Genomic DNA, 18,574 nt, shown 5'->3' on the forward strand with positions numbered 1-18,574 from the left:
AACATCATTTACTTGTGATTCTGATCATATGTGATGTGATGGAGAACTCTGAAGGTTGGACCACTTACTTTTTCCTGTAGCTTTTGATTGTGGTCTGCTCAGCTTTCTTTTCTTTTCTCTCGCTGTTTTTTTTTGTTTTTGTTTTTTTAAGATGGAATCTTGCTCTGTTGCTTGGGCTGGAGTGCAGTGGCGTGATCTCAGCTCACTGCAACCTCCACCTGCCACGTTCAAGCGATTCTCCTGCCTCAGCCTCCCGAGTAGCTGAGATTACCGGCATGCTCCACTACACCTGGCTAATTTTTGTATTTTTAGTAGAGACGGGGTTCATATCATATTGGCCAGGCTGGTGTTGAACTCCTGGCCTCAAGTGATCCTCCCACCTTGGCCTCCCAAACTGCTAGGATTACAGGCATGAGCCACCCTGCCTGGTCTGCTCAGTTTTCTATGTGTAGAAGGCAATTTCACAGCTATGAAAAAAAGCATGATCAAGAATAATGATACAAAAGTTCTTTTCATCACCTTTGCCTTTTTCTTTTCTTTCTTTGTTTTTCTTTTGAGACAGAGTCTCACTCTGTTGCCCAGGTTGGAGTGCAGTCGTGTAATCTTGGCTCACTGCAACCTCCGCCTCCCAGGTGCAAATGGTTCTCCTGCTTCAGCCTCCCAAGTAGTTGGGATTACAGGCGCATACCACCACACCCAGCTAATTTTTGTATTTTTAGTAGAGATGGGATTTCACCATGTTGGCCAGGCTGGTCTTGAATCCCTGACCTCAGGTGATCCACCCTCCTCAGCCTCCCAAAGTGCTGGGATTACAGGTGTGAGCCACCATGCCCAGCCCACCTTTGCCTTTATCAGTAACATATCTAAAATACCACAGCCCCTGCCCTCACTCTGCAAATCTAAATGCAGCTTAGAGTCTTTTGAGAAACTACTCCCATTTATAACATTAGTGCCACATCTTTGAAAACTCAATGTGCTCCATTCGTTTCATATTCATTACATTGATATGTCCAAGTATTGTGTTAAGATGTCTTATATAAAGGGCTGTGTCTCATACATTGTTACACTATTACCACAAGAACTATATCTATGCTGGGCTCTCCTTGTGGAATGAGAATATTTCTTACTGATCTTATTCCGACCCTACAACCACACTTTTGCTTTGGCCTTTTCATATCCAGAGACTTTGAAGACAGGATGAATGCTTACTCTTTGGGTAGTCATAGATGGCAAGCCCTCCTAGCTCCCTGTTGCATAATGATGAAAAATGTAGTATTATGGGGAGACTAGAAGAAACTCAGCATGGTCTTTGCAGACCATTTGGGGCATCAGTAGTGGCTCCAGGGAGTAGTGGAGTACTGGCTCCAGGGAGATGAAGGGAAAAAGTTTCTCCATTCCCTTTCCATATCCTTTGTCTTCCTCTTAGAGAGTACTACCTACACCATGATTTGGGAGGAGATTTAAAAAAATTAGATGATACCAATGTGTTGGTATATTGGAAAATATTCTCTTTGTCTTGCACTTCTTTTTCCTGTCTCTATCTACATTGGCATATGGATTTGTTCCCACAAAGTGGGCAGTTATGGTAGCCGTTTTAATTAGATAGAGCATAGCTGTTTTGAAGTAGAGGAAAGTGGAAGGAAAGAAGAGGTGGAGAAGAAACAAATTTGTGCTGGTATAGAAAGAACACTAAACGTACCACTTGTATCTTGGGCGATGGTGTTGTGCTAACCCCTATTAATCTCAATAGGGGCGGCACCAGGTGCAAAAGGCCAAGAGACCCAGGGTCAGCAAATGAGACATGGGGTTTATTAGGGAATGACATACAGGGAGAGAATCCAGGGGTGGTGGGCTGGACAGAAAAACCACAACTACCTGTAAAATCATGCAGTTTTATATGGCATTTTCACTTAATCCTCTCCTTAACAACCTCCACCTGGCAACCTTCATCCAACCAAAAGCTTAGGGACCCAATTCCCTGCACGGCCCATGTTTGGGACAGGCTGTTTATCACAGAGAAAGAACAAGTCTCTGGGTTGGCCACTCCTAGATTCCCTAGATCAGAACACACATTCGGGTGCCTCTGTCATTACAGTGTCATTCTAAGGGTATGCTTTATGTGTTTACCCTATAGGTGGGGATGTCGAGGATACAAAGATGAAGGAAGAAGAATGGCTGTCTTTCTTTCTATTCAGAAAAGATCCCAGGTGAAGAAGTCCATGTTTCAGAATTTATTTTAAATTTTAATTTATTCTTTTCAGCTTATAAGTGTTAGTGAAATATTTCAGGATTTAGATCAAAACAAGAGAAAGGGAAACAGTAACTTCGCCAAAGACACTGAATCAACCCATTACACAGGCCTATCCTAACCTATTAGGTATCTTTCTCCAATTTATACCATGTCTCCTCCCATGACTGTGTTAAGGAGGAATTATTAGGAGGACTTTGTTTCCCCATGATCGCCATCAGTCTCCTCACAAAAGACATCCTAATAGAGAAATACAACTTAAAGGAAAATATGTGCTTGCTCTGCAGCTTCAACGAAAGTCCTCTAGTTCATCCTCTAGTCACATTGTCACCTCTGGTTCTCTCTAACTCTGGAGCCACTACTGATGTCCCAAATGCTCTGCACTGACCATGATGAGTTTTGCTCAGTCTCCCCATAATACTGCATTTTCTTTCTTTTTTTTTTTGTTGTTCTTTTTTTTTTTTTGAGACAGAGTCTCACTCTGTCACCCAAGCTGGAGTGATCTTGGCCCACTGCAACCTCTGCCTCCTGGGTTCAAGTGATTCTCCTGCCTCAGCCTCCCGAGTAGCTGAGATTATAGCCGCCTGCCTCCACACCCAGCTAATTTTTGTATTTTTAGTAGAGTTGGGGTTTCACCATGTTGGTCAGGCTGGTCTCGAACTCCTGACCTCAGGTGATCCGCCCGCCTCGGCCTCCCAAAGTGCTGGGATTACAGGCGTTGAGCCACTGCGCCCGGCTTGCATTTTCATCATTATGCGTTTGTGTGTGGCGTCTTCTTAAACTGGAAGGATTGTTCTTATCTATTACCTTTTCTAGGAAAGCTTTCTCACCTGCTATTGTGAGGAGGATGCCCTTTTTATATACTGTCATAAAACTGTGCTTATCTGTCTTACAGAATTCTACATTTATTCAACAGAAACTATGCCATGTATACTATGGTAGGTAATAGAGATCCTATTGTGAGATCTTGACTTTCAAAATCAAGACTGGATTTTGCACTGGATGCAGAATGCTTACAATAGTTATTTCACACTTTAAAGAAAAAATTTCTGTGCTGTATAATATGTTTCAATATGAAAAAGTTATAGAACATTTTGTAGAAACATTTTATCAAGCAAAAATAGCCTTGTTTTCCCAAACTTTCAAAGATAGATGAAAACTATAGATAATCTTATTTTTGAATGTATATGTATAACCATAATTAAAGTACATCCAAACTGTATATACTAAAGTGATACAATTTATTTCATGGATTAATAAAGTTCCAAATTAATATTTGAAAATCTATCAACATACTAAACAAATAAGCAAAAAACCCAACACATGGTCTTCTAACAAGATGCTAAAGTGCATTTGGTAAAATACAACATTCACTCTTGGTCAGACCTCTGAGTAATCTAGATACAGGAAGATCGAGAATTAAGATGATAAAGGAGATTATTACTCTCAAATCATTGGGCAGCATAATTCAAAATGGTGAAACTGTAGCAGTGTTTTTTCTTAAAGTTTGCAAAGACAGTGTTAGCACTATTATCAACAATTTTCACTAGAATGAGCCAAACAAATGGAATAGCATATCCATGGGTTGGATCCATATGTCCTATTATGTTTCAAGTTTAATCATGGTTTAAAAGGTTGCTATGCTTTTTTTTTTTACCTCCAGGTGCTGGAATTGTGGTTTGTGGGGTTGGTAGGTTATAATATACACATAAGAATACATCCTCTCATATGTTAAACAACTATGAAAGTTGTAATCTTGGAGAATAGTAACTGAAAAGGAAAATCCCCATGATATAATGCTGTGTTAAAAAGAATGTCTCGGCCGAGCGCGGTGGCTCACGCCTGTAATCCCAGCACTTTGGGAGGTTGAGGCAGGCGGATCACGAGGTCAGGAGTCCGAGACCAGCCTGGCCAATATGGTGAAATCCCATCTCTACTAAAAATACAAAAATTAGCCAGGCGTAGTGGCACGTGCCTGTAGTCCCAGCTACTTGGGAGGGTGAAGCAGAAGAATCGCTTGAACCCGGAAGGTGGTGGTTGCAGTGAGCCAAGATCTTGCCACTGCACTATAGCCTGGGCGACAGAGCAAGACTCCATCTCAAAAAAAAAAAAAAAAGAAGACTGTCTCATAAGCATATAAATGATCACAGTTTTGTATATATGTGACTGAAAGAAGTTACATTGAAATCTTAACCAGTTTTTTTTTTTTCTGGAATGTGGTTCTTGGAGGGATTATTACTGTTCTTCATTTTGCCTCATTTTCTAACTTTTTGAAAAGAATGTATATTTTCTGATTATAAAAATACATGATATTTTAAATTTTCCTTTGAAGGAAACAGCGGTGAGAGTTTGAAGAATTTTGGTCCAATCTTCACTAATACCCAAGATCAAGTGAGAATAGTTATTGGAAAGAAAATTGGAGAAAGGCTTTCTGTTGATTTATGACATAAACTGACTTAATGCCATTGAATGTTCTGAATTCAAGAGATCAACTTGACAAATATATTCACTCTGAGAAGACACACTAACACAGTCCCAGTTCTTAGATTAGGATTCTAGAGCTCACCACTTAGAATGTGGCTAAGGTGGGCAGTGTGGGTAGGATGATAAGACATCCAACTGTATCACACAGTAAAAAGAGAAGGCAGAGGAGATACCCATGGTGGGAAGGGGTAGGGGAGTAATAGCAATGATTATTACCTCAGTTTCATTTCTGCCAAAAATGGGTAAAGTTCCAGTGCCCCGGCTCTCTGTTTTTTTTGTACATCTCTTTCCAAAGGGTCGGTCTGGTCTTTAGACTGATGCTCAGCATTGGATATCACCTATAGATGAAAATCAAACTCTGCTTGAGAAATATGATTCTGAAGTGCTCACCCTTCTCCCCATGTTTACCAATAAGAAAGAGTAGTATTTTTCTTGCAAAGCATATGTACTCACCCAGATTCCCTCATTTTAACCAAAGAAACTCTCAAAACAGACTGCGCCCTCAGAAGGAAATTGAATTTACTAAGTATTTATTGTATCCTATCTCCTACTCCAGCTAGATTATCCTGCTGTTTATATAATAACTTATTCTTCACAATAGCCAACATCCCTGGTGCTAGAGCTCCAGTGCTTGTCCGAATAAATGAGCCCTTCTGAGCCCCAAAGGAGCTAATAATAAGCAGCAGTGCTCTAGTTAGAACAAGGCCTCTTCTCTCCCTCTCGCATAGGTTAGATAATTATCCTGGGTTTTTTCATCCACGTTTCTGTTTGGTTACCAAAAATATGTGTTTGTTGCTGGAAGTTTCAGTTAGCCATGGGCTCAGTGCTGGGATTGATTCACCCTGCTGTCTTCATGCCCTCGCTGTCTTTAGGGCTATGTCACAGTGCAGTGCCCTTGAATCTCTGTAAGCCTACTGTGCCCCAGTCCATGTACTCTATATTAACCTTTGGCTACTGATAAGGAGAAGTACTGCATCTTAGCTGGAAGACGTATACTTCATCCATTTACCTCTTTCTTTCTGAAAATACTTCTTCCCAGCTTTGCCCTAATGTTCCCATTTCAAACATCTGTATAGGGTCCTCATCTTCTCCACTTACAATAGATAGCATGACTTATTGGGATTTCAGTTTCTTCCAAAACAGTCTCCCTCTTTTTCATCAGTGTTTTGCTAACTTCTTGTGTCCACATACTGAAGTCACTGTAGCTGCTCCTTCTCAATCAGTTGACTTCTCAGCTCTCTCTCTTTGAGCTATAGCCATACTCTAGAACAAAATCACAACTCTTAAAAGTGGCATGGGAGAGATAAACAATAAAGCTTTCAGCCATAATTTTATATCCAATAGTAAATTAATGTGTCACATAAGTACTTTCCTTCCTCTGAGCCCCAATATTTCCAGAGGACCTGCCAGTGGCTCTGGTAGCCAATTTAAATCCTCCTTGGTTTTCTTCTGAGAGACTGTAATCCCAGAAGTGATTTAAAGTTGAATCTTTAAATAAGGTGGAAGATCGTGACTTTTACATACATTAGGGCTAATATCTCAAAGATCTGATTATACCTAACTTATTATTATTATTTTTGAGACAGAGTCTCCCACTGTCGCCCAGGCTGGAGTGCAGTGGCGCAATCTCTACTCACTGCAACCTCCGCTTCCTGGGTTCAAGCGATTCTCCTGCCTCAGCCTCCTGAGTAGCTGGGATTACAGGTGTTCACCACCATGCCAGGCTAATTTTTTGTATTTTTAGTAGAGACAGGGTTTCACTATGTTGGCCAGGCTGGTCTTGAACTCTTGACCTCATGATCCGCTCACCTCGGCCTCCTAAAGTGCTGGGATTACAGACGTGAGCCACCGCACCTGGCCATACCTAACTTATTAAGCAGTAATTTTCTTTCTTTTTTGAATTGCTACTTCCCTGATTATACAAATAATATATACTCAGAATAGAAAATTTGAGAAATTCCAAAAAATCTAAAGGAGGAAAGAAAATCACTCATAATTACAGATATAAATATTAATATACTTCTATGCATATACTGTGTTTACATTCTTCAGAGTACACTGTATTTCTTGATTTTTTACCTGATTTTTAGTATGCATACTACATTGTATATATTTTTCCATGTTAATTTTTCAGACATTTTTAACAAATTCATAATATTTTAAAATGGAAAACAGGGAAAAAAAACCCTACATATAACAAGTGGAAACGAAATAGTTTTCTGCTGGATTCTCAGCAACCTTTCACTTTTCTTTAGGTTTTTGAGGGTAATAACAATATTGGAGGACTAGGCTCAAAGATTATTTTCACTTTCTCTACCCTAAGAGTTAAGGCCCATTTCCACTGTCAGAAGTTCTCATAATGCCCTTTTGTAAAATGAAAAATGAGTGTAATGTACATTTTTTCTTAGTAAGGCAAAGCACACATAGGGTGTAATAACCAAAGCTGTGAACTCACAGCATCAAAGGACAGCACAGTGCTGCCGTGGTTTCCCAAGAGACTTCTCCAACTCCACTCATCCTCTGTCAACTTTCTGGATCCAGATACTGCTGTTTTACTTCCAGGTCTTTGTGTTTTTAAACTCAACCACACTTACATTTTTGTAAGCACCATTTTTGTAAGCACCTCTGCAATTGTGTAAGCCTCAACTTGAAGAACATTCACAATTCATTTAATATTTGGAGAACACATATATATAAGGCCCTTTGCTAAATTTTGATGCCAAATAAACTTGATGTCCACTCAATGTTGTAGGAATATACAAAGATGAAAAGACTCTACCTCTTGAGGCAGGCACTGGCAATATTTCAGAAAAGCATGTTGAAGTAAAAATATTTCTCAGGTTATTCTTGGAAAGTGGAATTTGACTCAATATTGATATATTCTTTTAGCAGACTGTAATTCAGCAGGACTCCATTTTCAAACTTGTCTTCCCTGAGGTGGGCAGCAATTGAAATCTTTGTTCAGGTCTTTTAGGCTTAACATCACTTACGTATAGTGTAGAGATCAGCCGGTATTTGGGTATAGTAAACACAAAAATTTGAGGCTCTCATTGTTCTGTCTGCCTATTTTCTGTGGTTTTATCTTCCAGATTTTCAATCTCCTTGACCTTCATGAACTCTGTCCTGTTCCTTCAGGCCAGTAAGACTGATGTTTTTTCTACCTGGATTTTAGTTACCCTGTAAAATGACACTGACTAGGTCCTTCTCTTATCTTAAAACCAGCAAAAGGAAATCATCCATGCCATTTTTTCTGGCAAATATCGACTGCTCCAATCCAGTTTCTGGATGCTTTTGGCCACTTCAGGAAAATGTATGTATGTGTGTAAGTATATATTTGTGTGTTTGTTGTGGTAAGAGCATTTAACATGATAATATGAGATGTACTCTCTTAACAAATTTTTAAGCATGCAATAACAGCATCGTTAACTATGAGCACTATGTTGTACAACAGATATCTAGAAGATATTAATCTTTCATAATTGAAACTTTTATATTTGTTGAATAGTAACTCTTCATTTCTGTCTGCCCCCCACCTAGCCCCTGGAAACCATCATTCTCTTTTCTGCTTCTATGAATTTGGTTATTTTAGATAGTTGATATAAGTGTAATCCTACAGTGTTTGTCTTGCAGTGACTGGCTTACTTTACTTAGTATAGTGTTATCAAGGTTTGGCCATGTTATTGTATATGGCAGGATTTCCTTCTTCTTTTTTTTTTTGAGATGGAGTCACCCTCTTGTTGCCCAGGCTGGAGTGCAATGGCGTGATCTTGGCTCACTGCAACCTTCACCTCCCAGGTTCAAGTGATTCTCCCACCTCAGCCTCCAGAGTGGCTGGGGTTACAGGCACCTGCCACCACGCCTGGCTAATTTTTGTGTTTTTAGTAGAGACGGGGTTTTGCCATGTTGGCCAGGTGGATTTCCTTCTTTTTAAAGGCTGAATAATATTCCATTATATCACATGTACACATGTTTTCTTTATCCGAACATCTGTTGCTGGATATTTAGGTTGTTTCCATATTTAGACTATTGTGAACAATGCTGAATGACACTGGCATGCAAATATCTTTTCAAGATCCTGATTTCAGGAAGTTTCTTTTTCCCTGTAAAGTAAAAAAACATTTTTACCTATATTATTACCTGTAATAGTCTAGGTGTTTATTGGGGATACAAAATTAACAGGATACTATTCTTGTTTTAGAGATATTGTCAGTCTAGTGAAGAAATGAATATATCTTTATATAAATGTCACCCTTCAAGAGTATGTAGGCCGGGTGCGGTGGCTCACACCTGTAATCCCAGCACTTTGGGAGGCTGAGGCAGGCGGATCATGAGGTCAGGAGTTTGAGACCAGCCTGGCCAACATGGTGAAGCCCCGTCTCTACTAAAGATACAAAAAATTAGCTGGGCGTGGTGTTGCGTGCCTGTAATTCCAGCTACTTGGGAGGCTGAGGCAAGAGAATTGCCTGAACCCAGAAGGCAGAGGTTGCAGTGAGCCGAGATCGCGCCACTGCACTCCAGCCTGGGGGACAGAAGGAGACTCTGCCTCAAAAAAAAAAAAAAGAGTATATATTCAGTTATTTCAATGAAAGCTCTATGAGTGCAAGGACTTAAAAAACATTCTATTGAGATACAATTGACATAACAAAAAGTTACACATATTTAACGTATGCAATTTAATGAGTTTGAAGATAAGCATACACCCAGGAAACCATTACCACAATCTATGCCATAAACAATCCATTGCCTAAAAAAATTTTCTATTGCACTCTTTATCTACTATTATTTTTATTGTTCTTTGTGAAAAGAACAGTTCTCCGAGGTGAGCAGCAACTGAAATTATCACCTCCAACAAGAAATTTAAAACATATTTTTCCTAGAGTGTACGGTTAGCTGCAGGAGAGTTGGTCCAAATGCTATTATTGGAAGATTCCATTTTATATTTTATTTATTATTTCCACATCTATGTTATAAGTGAAATAAGCCAAAAAGCTTTATCTGCTTGTACTGTTCTCATCTGAATATGAAATAAAAATAAATGGATCAGGCAGGTTTCTCAATTTTTTTTTTTTTTTTTTTTTGCTAAATAACTTGAATAAGATGATGACTGTTCCTTGACAATTTAGTGAACTCATAAGTAAAACTGTCTGGCAGCAGGAACTACTAAGGTTCAATTGAGGTTGATAAAAATAAAGATGTAGTTTTTTTCCCATCCAAGTTACTAGGCCCCTTGAATTCTATGCATAGATGTCCTTTGGGATCAAGAGCCACTGCTCTAGAGAATATACCAAGGAGAGGTTTTCTGGGTCAGTCAGTATATACATTCATCTTTCTTGTAATTTTTGTTAATTTTAAAAGCTTTTTTGTTCATTTGTTTCCTTTGTTTGATTTTGGGTTATATATTCATCTTTGCTAAGTTTCCAAATTTGTACCCTAAATAGAAGTGTATGAGGCTTCACTTTGCATCATATGCTTGCCAATACTTAGTAGTGACAAACTTTTAAGTTATTACCAATCTAGTCTGGTCAATTTGGAGTAGTATCTTTTTAGGACTCATGAAACAATAGGTATTGTTTGAAGGGTGGTGAAAAAAATTATATGAGGTGGACATAGGAAGCACTCTGTCTGAGATATTTCTACTTGGTTGTGTCACGTGGTTAGGTTCATGCAAATCTTCAGAAGGAAGCAGGATGGATGGAGCCAATGTGGGCCCAACAGTTAGTGAGGGCAGTAACTGCATATATACTGTATATGTTTGTAAGTTTTTGGTCCATCCTTACATAGGTACTTTCAGGACTCCTTTGTAAGCGCAGCTGAAGGAATCACAACTTCTATTATATTCTAAGGCCACTAGATGGTGGCATAGACTAGCTTTTTCTTCCTCATTTCTTTTGCCCCATACTTGTAAGTGGAATTGTGGGATCAACTTTACCTGATCTTATTTGCTCTTCAAAATATTAATTCATATGTTCACTGGCAATTAATTGAAATTGATTTCTCCATATTCTTGTCAATACTTATGATGCTATAATTTAGTGTCTGACTATTTAGAAAGTATGTAATGTCTCATATTGTCATTATAAATGCATGTTGAATTTTATGAAATTTTCTGCATTTAGTAAAATAGACATGCTTTTTTCTCCTTTAATTGATATTGTTATAAATTAAATTAACATATTTTCTAATGTTAACATTTTCTTGCATCCCTGATATATATTTTACTTGGACATTAGGTATTATTATTTTGTACATTGCTGGATTACGTTTGCTAATATTTTATTTAAGGTTTTTGTATCTATGTAGTAGAGTGGCATATTTTTTCCCTTTTTTAATTGTCCAGTTTTTGTTTCACATGCTTGCTTTGAAAGATTGGTTCCAGAAGATCTTCCTGTTTTTCTATTTTCTGCAACAAATTAGATAGAGATTTTTTATGCTCTTGAAAATTTATTAGAATTTTCTAGGGAAATTGTTTGGGCCTTGCAATTTTTTAAAAAACTGGTTCAAAATTCCTTGTCTTTGTGTTTTTTCCATTCTTTATTTTTTTTCTAGAGCTTGAATTGGATGCTAAGTGCATAAACTTTCAACTTTTTTATGTTTAAGCCTATAAATTTTCTTCGAAACAGTTAAACTGAATCAACTAATTTTGATGGCAATTTTGTTGTCCTAAAGTTTGTAAATGTTTTGTAATTTCCATTGTTTTTTTTACTAATCAATTATTTACTTAGAAATGTGTTTCAAAATTTCCAAATATAAAATATATTTTGAGTTTTTTAATTGATTTCTAATTGTATTTCATTGTGATAAGAAAATGTGGTTGAGTGCTATTAATTGTTCAATATGTATTAAGTCTTGCTTTCTGACCCAAGGAGTCAGTTTTATAAATATATATTCCCCAGTTGTTTGAATATAAAACTTGATAGATATTACATATTATATATTTTTTATCTTCTTCAGATGACTTTTAATCATTGTAGAATTTAAATTTTTTATTTTCACATTTTTAACCCATTAGAGAGAAGTATACATTAAAATCACTCACTTTTATTTTATTTTAAAAATACCATTAAATTTCTTTTTTAATTATTAATTTTTATGAATACAGTAAGTGTATATATTTATAGGGCGCATGAGATATTTTGATGCAAGCATACAACGTGTAGTAGTCACCCTAGGGCAAATGAGGTATCCATCACCTCAAGTATTTATCTTTTCTTTGTGTTGCAAACAATCCAATTATATCCTTTTAGTTATTTTAAAAGTACAATAAATTACTGTTGATTGTAGTCATCCTCTGGTTGTAGCATCCTCTGGTGCTATCAGATTCTAGATTTTATTTATTCTATCTAACTATATTTTTCTGCAGATCAACCATCCTTAGTTCTCCCTCACTTTATGCTTCCCAGCCTCTGGTAACCATCGTTCTACTCTCTACTTCCTTGAGTTCCATTGTTTTAATTTTTAGCTCCCACAAATAAGTGAGAACATGTGGTTTGTCTTTGTGTGTCTAGCTTACTTCACTTAACATAATAACCTCCAATTCCATCCATGTTGTGCAAATGACAGGATCTCATTATTTTTTATGGCTCAATAGTACTCCATTGTGCGTATGTGCCACATTTTCTTTATCCATTTATCTTTAGTGGACATTTAGGTTGCTTCAAAATTTTGGCTATTTTGAATAGAGTTGCAATAAACATGGGAGTGCAGATATCTCTTCAATATACTGCTTTCCTTTCTTTTGGGTATATACCTAGCAGTGGGATTGCTAGATCACATGGTAGCTCTATTTTTAGTTTTTTGAGGAACTTCCAAACTGTTCTTTAAAGTAGTTGTACTAATTTACATCCCCACCAATATCGTGTGAGGGTTCCTCTTTCTCCATATCCTCGCTAGCATTTGTTATTGCCTGTGTTTTAGATATAAGTCATTTTAACTGGGGTAAGGGGATATTGTAGTTTTGATTTGCATGTCTCTGATGATCAGTGATATTGAGCACCTTTTCATATACCCCTTTGCCATTTGTATGTCTTCTTTTGAGAAATGTCTAGTCAGATTTTTTGCTCAATTTTTAATTGGATTACTAGACTTTTTTTCTATAGAGTTGTTTGAGCTCCTTGTATATCTGGTTATTAATCCCTTGTCAGATGGGTAGTTTGCAAATATTTTCTCCCATTCTGTGGGTTGTCGCTTTGCGTTGTTGTTTCCTCTGCAGTGCAGAAGCTTTTAAACTTGATGTGATCTCATTTGTTTATATTTGCTTTTATTGTCTGTGGTTGTGGGGTAATCCTCAAGAAATGTTTGCCAAATCCTATGTCCTGGGGAGTTTCCCCAATGTTTTCTTGTAGTAGTTTCATAGCCTGATGTCTTAGATTTAAGTCTTTAATCCATTTTGATTTGATTTTTGTATATGATGAGAGATAGGGTTCTAGGTGCATTCTTCTGCATATGGCTATCCGGTTTTCCTAGCACCATTTATTGAAGAGAGTGTCCTTTCTCCACTGTTGTTCTTGGCACCTTTGTTGGAAATGAGTTCTCTTTAGATGTATGAATTTGTTTCTGGGTTCTCTAGAATGTTCCACTGGTCTGTGTGTCTGTTTTTATGCCAGCACCATGCTGTTTTGGTTACTACAGCTCTGTATTATGATTTGAAGTCAGGTAATGTGATTCCTCCAGTTTTGTTCTTTTTTCTTGGGATAGCTTTGACTATTCTGGGTATTTTGTGGTTCCATATAAGTTTTAGGATTATTTTTTCTATTTTTTGAAGAATGCCATTAGTATTTTGATAAGGATTGCATTGAATCTGTAGATTGCTTTGGGTAGTGTGAACATTTTAATAGTATTGATTCTTCCAATCCATGAACATGGAATATCTTTCCATTTTTTTGTGTGTCCTCTTTAGCTTCTTTTATCAATATTTTATAGTTTTCATTGTAGATATCTTTCACTTCTTTGGTTAAGTTTATTCCTAGGTATTTTATTTTATATGTAGCTGTTGTAAATGGGATTACTATCTCGATTTCTTTTTCAGCTTGTTTGCTGCTGGCATATAGAAGTGCTACTAATTTTTGTATGTTGATTTTCTATCCTGCAGCTTACTGAATTTGCTTCTCAGTTTTAATAGTTTTTTGCTGGAGTCTTTAGGTTTTTCCAAATATAAAATCATATCATCTCCAAGGATAATTTAACTTTTCATTTCCAGTTTGAATGCCCTTTATTTCTTCCTGTTGTCTGATTGCTCTAGCTAGGATTTCCAGTACGATGTTAAATAACAGTGGTGAAAGTGGGCATTGTTTTCATGTTCCAGATATAATAGGAAAGGCTTTCAGTTTTTTTCCATTCGGTAAGATACCATCTGTGGGTCTGTTGTATATGGCTTTTGTTATATTGAGGTATGTTCCTTCTATACCGAGTTTTTGAGGGTTTGTATCATGAAGACATGTTGAACTTTATAAAATGGTTTTTTAGCATCATTTGAAATTATCCTATGGTTTTTGCCCTTCATTTTGTTGATATGATGTATCACATTGATTAATTTGCATATGTTGAACCATCTTTGCATCCCTAGGATAAATCTGACGTGGTCATAATGAACTTTTTAATGTGTTGTTGAATTTGGTTTGCTAGGATTTTGTTGAGGATTTTTGCATCAATGTTCATCAGGGATATTGTCCTGTAGTTTTCTTTTTCTTTTTCTTTTTCTTTTTGATGTGTCTTTATCTGGTTCTGGAATCATGGTAACACTGGGCTTATAGAATCAGTTTGGAAGCTTTTTTTTGAATAGTTTGAGTAGGATTGGCATTAGTTCTTCTTTAAATGTTTGGTAAAATTCAGCAGTGAAGACATTGGGTCCTGGGATTTTCATTTCTGGGAAAGAAAAAATTATTATTATTTTGGCTTCAGTCTCATTACTTGTTATAGGTCTGTTGAAGTTTTGGATTTCTTTATGGTTTAATCTTGGTAGGTTGTATATGTCTAGGAATTTATCAATTTCTTCTAGGTTTTTCAGTTTATTGGCATATCATTGTTCACAGTAGCTTCTAGTGATCTGATGATCATTATGGGTTCATGAAGGAGGCATGTTATCAGAGATTCAGGGCTATATTTTCTACCCTCTTCCTTGCCTCTTTTAGTGATATGAAGTTACAACCAGGTGCTATGATTGCTCAGCTGTTTTGGTTCTTATGAATGTGCTTTTTATTGTGTGGATAGTTGTGCAATTTGGTGTTCCTGCAGGGAAGACAATTGGTGGAGGCTTCTAGTTGGCCATATTGTCCTGCCTCCTCTCACTTTTATTTTATTTATTTTTTTTGAGACAGAGTCTCACCCTGTCACCCTGGCTGGAGTGCAGTGGCATGATCATGGCTTACTGCAGCCTTGATCAACGGAATCATTATTATAATTTAGCTACTATTAGTTTAGATAGCCTCTAATTAATAGTGTTGCATAATTTAATCATTGTTCTTTTAATCTCACATCTGTGTAAGAATATGAGTAACACAGAGAAAGAAAATTATTTCTTTCATCCAGGTTATAATTTAGTTTCTTTGGGTTGAGCTTCAGTCATTTAGTTTTTATTAAAGTTACATATTAAAATAGATCCTGAGAAATGCGAATACTAATGTAACTTAGTGGTTTTAAGAACAGTGATACTATACGATATATAGGCTGTTATCATGTAGATGCAGAGAAATAACATTATCAAAGGTATCTTCATGATACAATGGATATTGAATGTGAAATTAATTCCTGCAGAATAAATGCTGTAGGAATAACTAAGGTCCTTTTGCTAAGGTTTATACAGTCTGGCATGCCCTGGGGAATCTAGTTCCCTCCAAAGTAACTAAAAACAGACGAACTTTAACTGAAAACATATCATCTGAAAGAATTTCGTTAATTACTTTCTCCTTATTACTTAGAGTTTAAATTTGGTAAATCTTCTGATGCTTTTCTTTCCTTCCCATCCCCCAGGAATAGCAACTGAAATCCAGACAAGCATTCAGTATAGAAAACTATGTTTCTAAGGGACCATTACATTTTATTTTGCTTTGCTCCCTTGTTGGAGTTGTAAGCAACCTATTAAAAAGTTTTTGTTTTTAAATAAAACTTTTTTCCTAAAGAAGGTTTAAATTTATAATGACACAGTTCTTTTTATCCACTTAGTAGTCTTGCCTCCATTAGAGTCTGTCTTGCATCGTACATTCAACTTGACAAGTTTTCTGTCAATGTAAATGCGTACATATGTATTTTAATATTGGAAAGATCTCTTTCAGGGAACCCTGCAAAGACTGCTTTAATAAAGTATAACCTCTTGGTGATGACGTGAAAAAAATTATTCTCCTTTTGTCATTTTGTTTATTTTATAACTTTAGATATTTGAACTTTCTAATCAGTGTCACACAAAATGCTACAATTAAAAATTAATTATTTGTTCTCTGCTTACACTCCTGTCAAAAAAATAAGAAAACTGTCAATGAATTGAAAAGCAGATAAGATCTGACAGAAAATTTCCTCTTCATGGCCTCTGGAGTTAAAGCGAATGGGGGATATTACTAATAGCATCAAAAAATTTCTCTCTTGAATCAGGTTCCTACAAGAGTATCCCTTCCTCTTAGCTGTTAAAATTGTAGGATATATGTTTTTAAACAGGTACTAAAGATTCTGAGGGTGACTACATATGCTTTACATAAGAAGTCTAGTTGAAAGAATTTGCAGATAGTATGGAGATAGCATATTAGAAAAAAACCTTAAATATATGGCACTCATTCCATTTGACCTCATTGACATGTCTCTTAATCCATAAGTTTATTCCAAATTTCAATCCAGATGTGTTCTCTCTCAAATTTTTCTGAAATTGTTTTAAAAAGTTTTTATTCATATACCTGTATATATGCTCATTTTCTCAAAAGAAGAAAACTTAAACTAGCTTCTTCCTCAATGACACATTTGTCTATTCTCATTTACATGTCTGTGGGAGTTACCCAATCACCTAATTGTGTTGGTATTTCAAAGTCTGAATATTATTTATTTATTTATTTATTTTTATAATTATAAGATATTTAAACTGTTTTTTGTTTGTTTGTTTGTCTGTTTTTTTGAGACAGAGTCTTGGTCTGTCACCCAGGCTGGAGTGCAGTGGTACGATCTCAGCTCACTGCAACCTCCGCCTCCCGGGTTCAAGCGATTCTCCTGCCTCAGCCTCCCGAGTAGCTGGGACTACAGGTGCACGCCACCATGCCTGGCTAATTTTTTGTATTTTTAGTAGAGATGGGGTTTTGCCGTGTTGGCCAGGCTGGTCTCGAACTCCTGACCTCAAGCAATCTGCTCACCTCTGCCTCTCAAAGTGCTGGGATTACAGGTGTGAGCCACTGCGCCTGGCCTAAAATATTTCTTATATAGAGTTTAACCTTTATAACAATTTTGTCAGAAATAGCTGTAGTCACAAGTCAAGAATTTTTACCAGTATGTCATATTTAAAGTGTCTTTCTTGAATCCCCTGGGAAAATCTTGCCACTAGACAGTATGGTAGGATGGTTTTAACTTCTTGTTTTGCAAGTGTGGTGTGTCATTTCATCGGTTATTACATTAGTAAATAAATGTGCACCTGAATTTTCGAAAGAATGTCAAATGATGTAACACAGAACATAGTATGTCAGTGTGAAGTTAGAAACTGATTTTCAGCTTGTACTCCAAATGAGATGTGACTCTTTACAGCAGTAAATATTATTACCCTCCCTATCACCAAAAACAGACAAACATTTTGTTTTCATTGTCCCCATTTAATAGATAAGCAAATGAATTTTAAGAGAAGTTCAGAGCTTGCCAGATTTCCAACCGCAAGACACAGAACAAAAAAACCTATGAATTATTGCAAGTACACTGACAGGAGTCCAAGCATTTAGATTTGGGGGATAAAAAGAGCTTTATTGCAGTGGGGAGAGAGAGAGCAAGAGTGAGAGAGCACTGAGTAATAAGTAGCCAGCATTTTGCAAGACATTCTAAACTTACCTTTAAAGTGAAATAAATCAGAGCCCTAAAACCAAGAGTAGCCAAGTCTAGCACATACAAAATGTAACAAGCAGCTTATATAAAAAGAAAAAGATCAGTGAAACCTGGAGGAAAGGTAAGTAGACTAAAAATGTATAATGAATACTCCTTTAATTACCAGCTTAGGGTTCCTATCAGTAATCAAATCAGAAAAAAAGCAGAAACTTATAGTGAATGCCAGAATGTGTGTGCATATATATACACACAAATATATTTTGCAATATATATATTCCAAAGTGTACAGGTTATAGGGCTGTCCTGCAATGTGTGTGCTCATTCTTCAACAAATATTTATAGAGTACATAATATTTGTTTAACATTACTTAACAATAACTAATAAGAAAAAGTTAGCTGAGCGTGGTGGCTCATACCTGAAATTTCAGCACTTTGGGAGGCTGAGGTGGGTAGATCACAAGGTCAAAAAATCGAGACCATCCTGACCAACATGGTGAAACCCTGTCTCTACTAAAAATACTGGGCATGGTGGCGCGTGCCTGTAGTCCCAGCTACTTGGGAGGCTGAGGCAGGAGAATCACTTGAACCCAGGAGGCGGAGGTTGCAGTGAGCTGAGATCGTGCCACTGCACTCCAGCCTGGGTGACAGAGCAAGACTCCGTCTCAAAAAAAAAAAAAAAAGGAAAAAGAAAAAAAAGAAACAGTCCTCACCCTTGTGGAGCTTACATTCCTGTGGAGAGGTTAGACAATAAACTCGTAAAACAATGAATATATAATGCAATTTTGGGAAATGTGAGCGCTATGAAGGAAAACAAAGTATGATAAGTTCTTGACCAAAACTTGAGTT

General features: G+C 36.8%; 1 protein-coding gene across 3 annotated transcripts in view; it reads left to right on the forward strand.

Moving 5' to 3' along the window:
* LOC100973589 (olfactory receptor 13C9) overlaps positions 1 to 18,574 on the forward strand; it is a 133,575-nt gene that overhangs the window by 55,306 nt on the left and 59,695 nt on the right. The window contains exons 3-5 of one of the 3 annotated variants that reach the window (XM_055117789.2): positions 2,135 to 2,207; positions 7,822 to 7,871; positions 7,955 to 8,054. The exons of the other annotated variants lie outside the window; for them this stretch is intronic. The gene's annotated coding sequence lies outside the window, so the exon portion shown is untranslated. The remainder of the gene's footprint in view (positions 1 to 2,134; positions 2,208 to 7,821; positions 7,872 to 7,954; positions 8,055 to 18,574) is intronic. 3 annotated transcript variants of the gene reach the window in all.

Source organism: Pan paniscus, chromosome 11 (genome assembly GCF_029289425.2).
Source record: "Pan paniscus chromosome 11, NHGRI_mPanPan1-v2.0_pri, whole genome shotgun sequence".
In the NCBI taxonomy this organism is placed as follows: domain Eukaryota; kingdom Metazoa; phylum Chordata; class Mammalia; order Primates; family Hominidae; genus Pan; species Pan paniscus.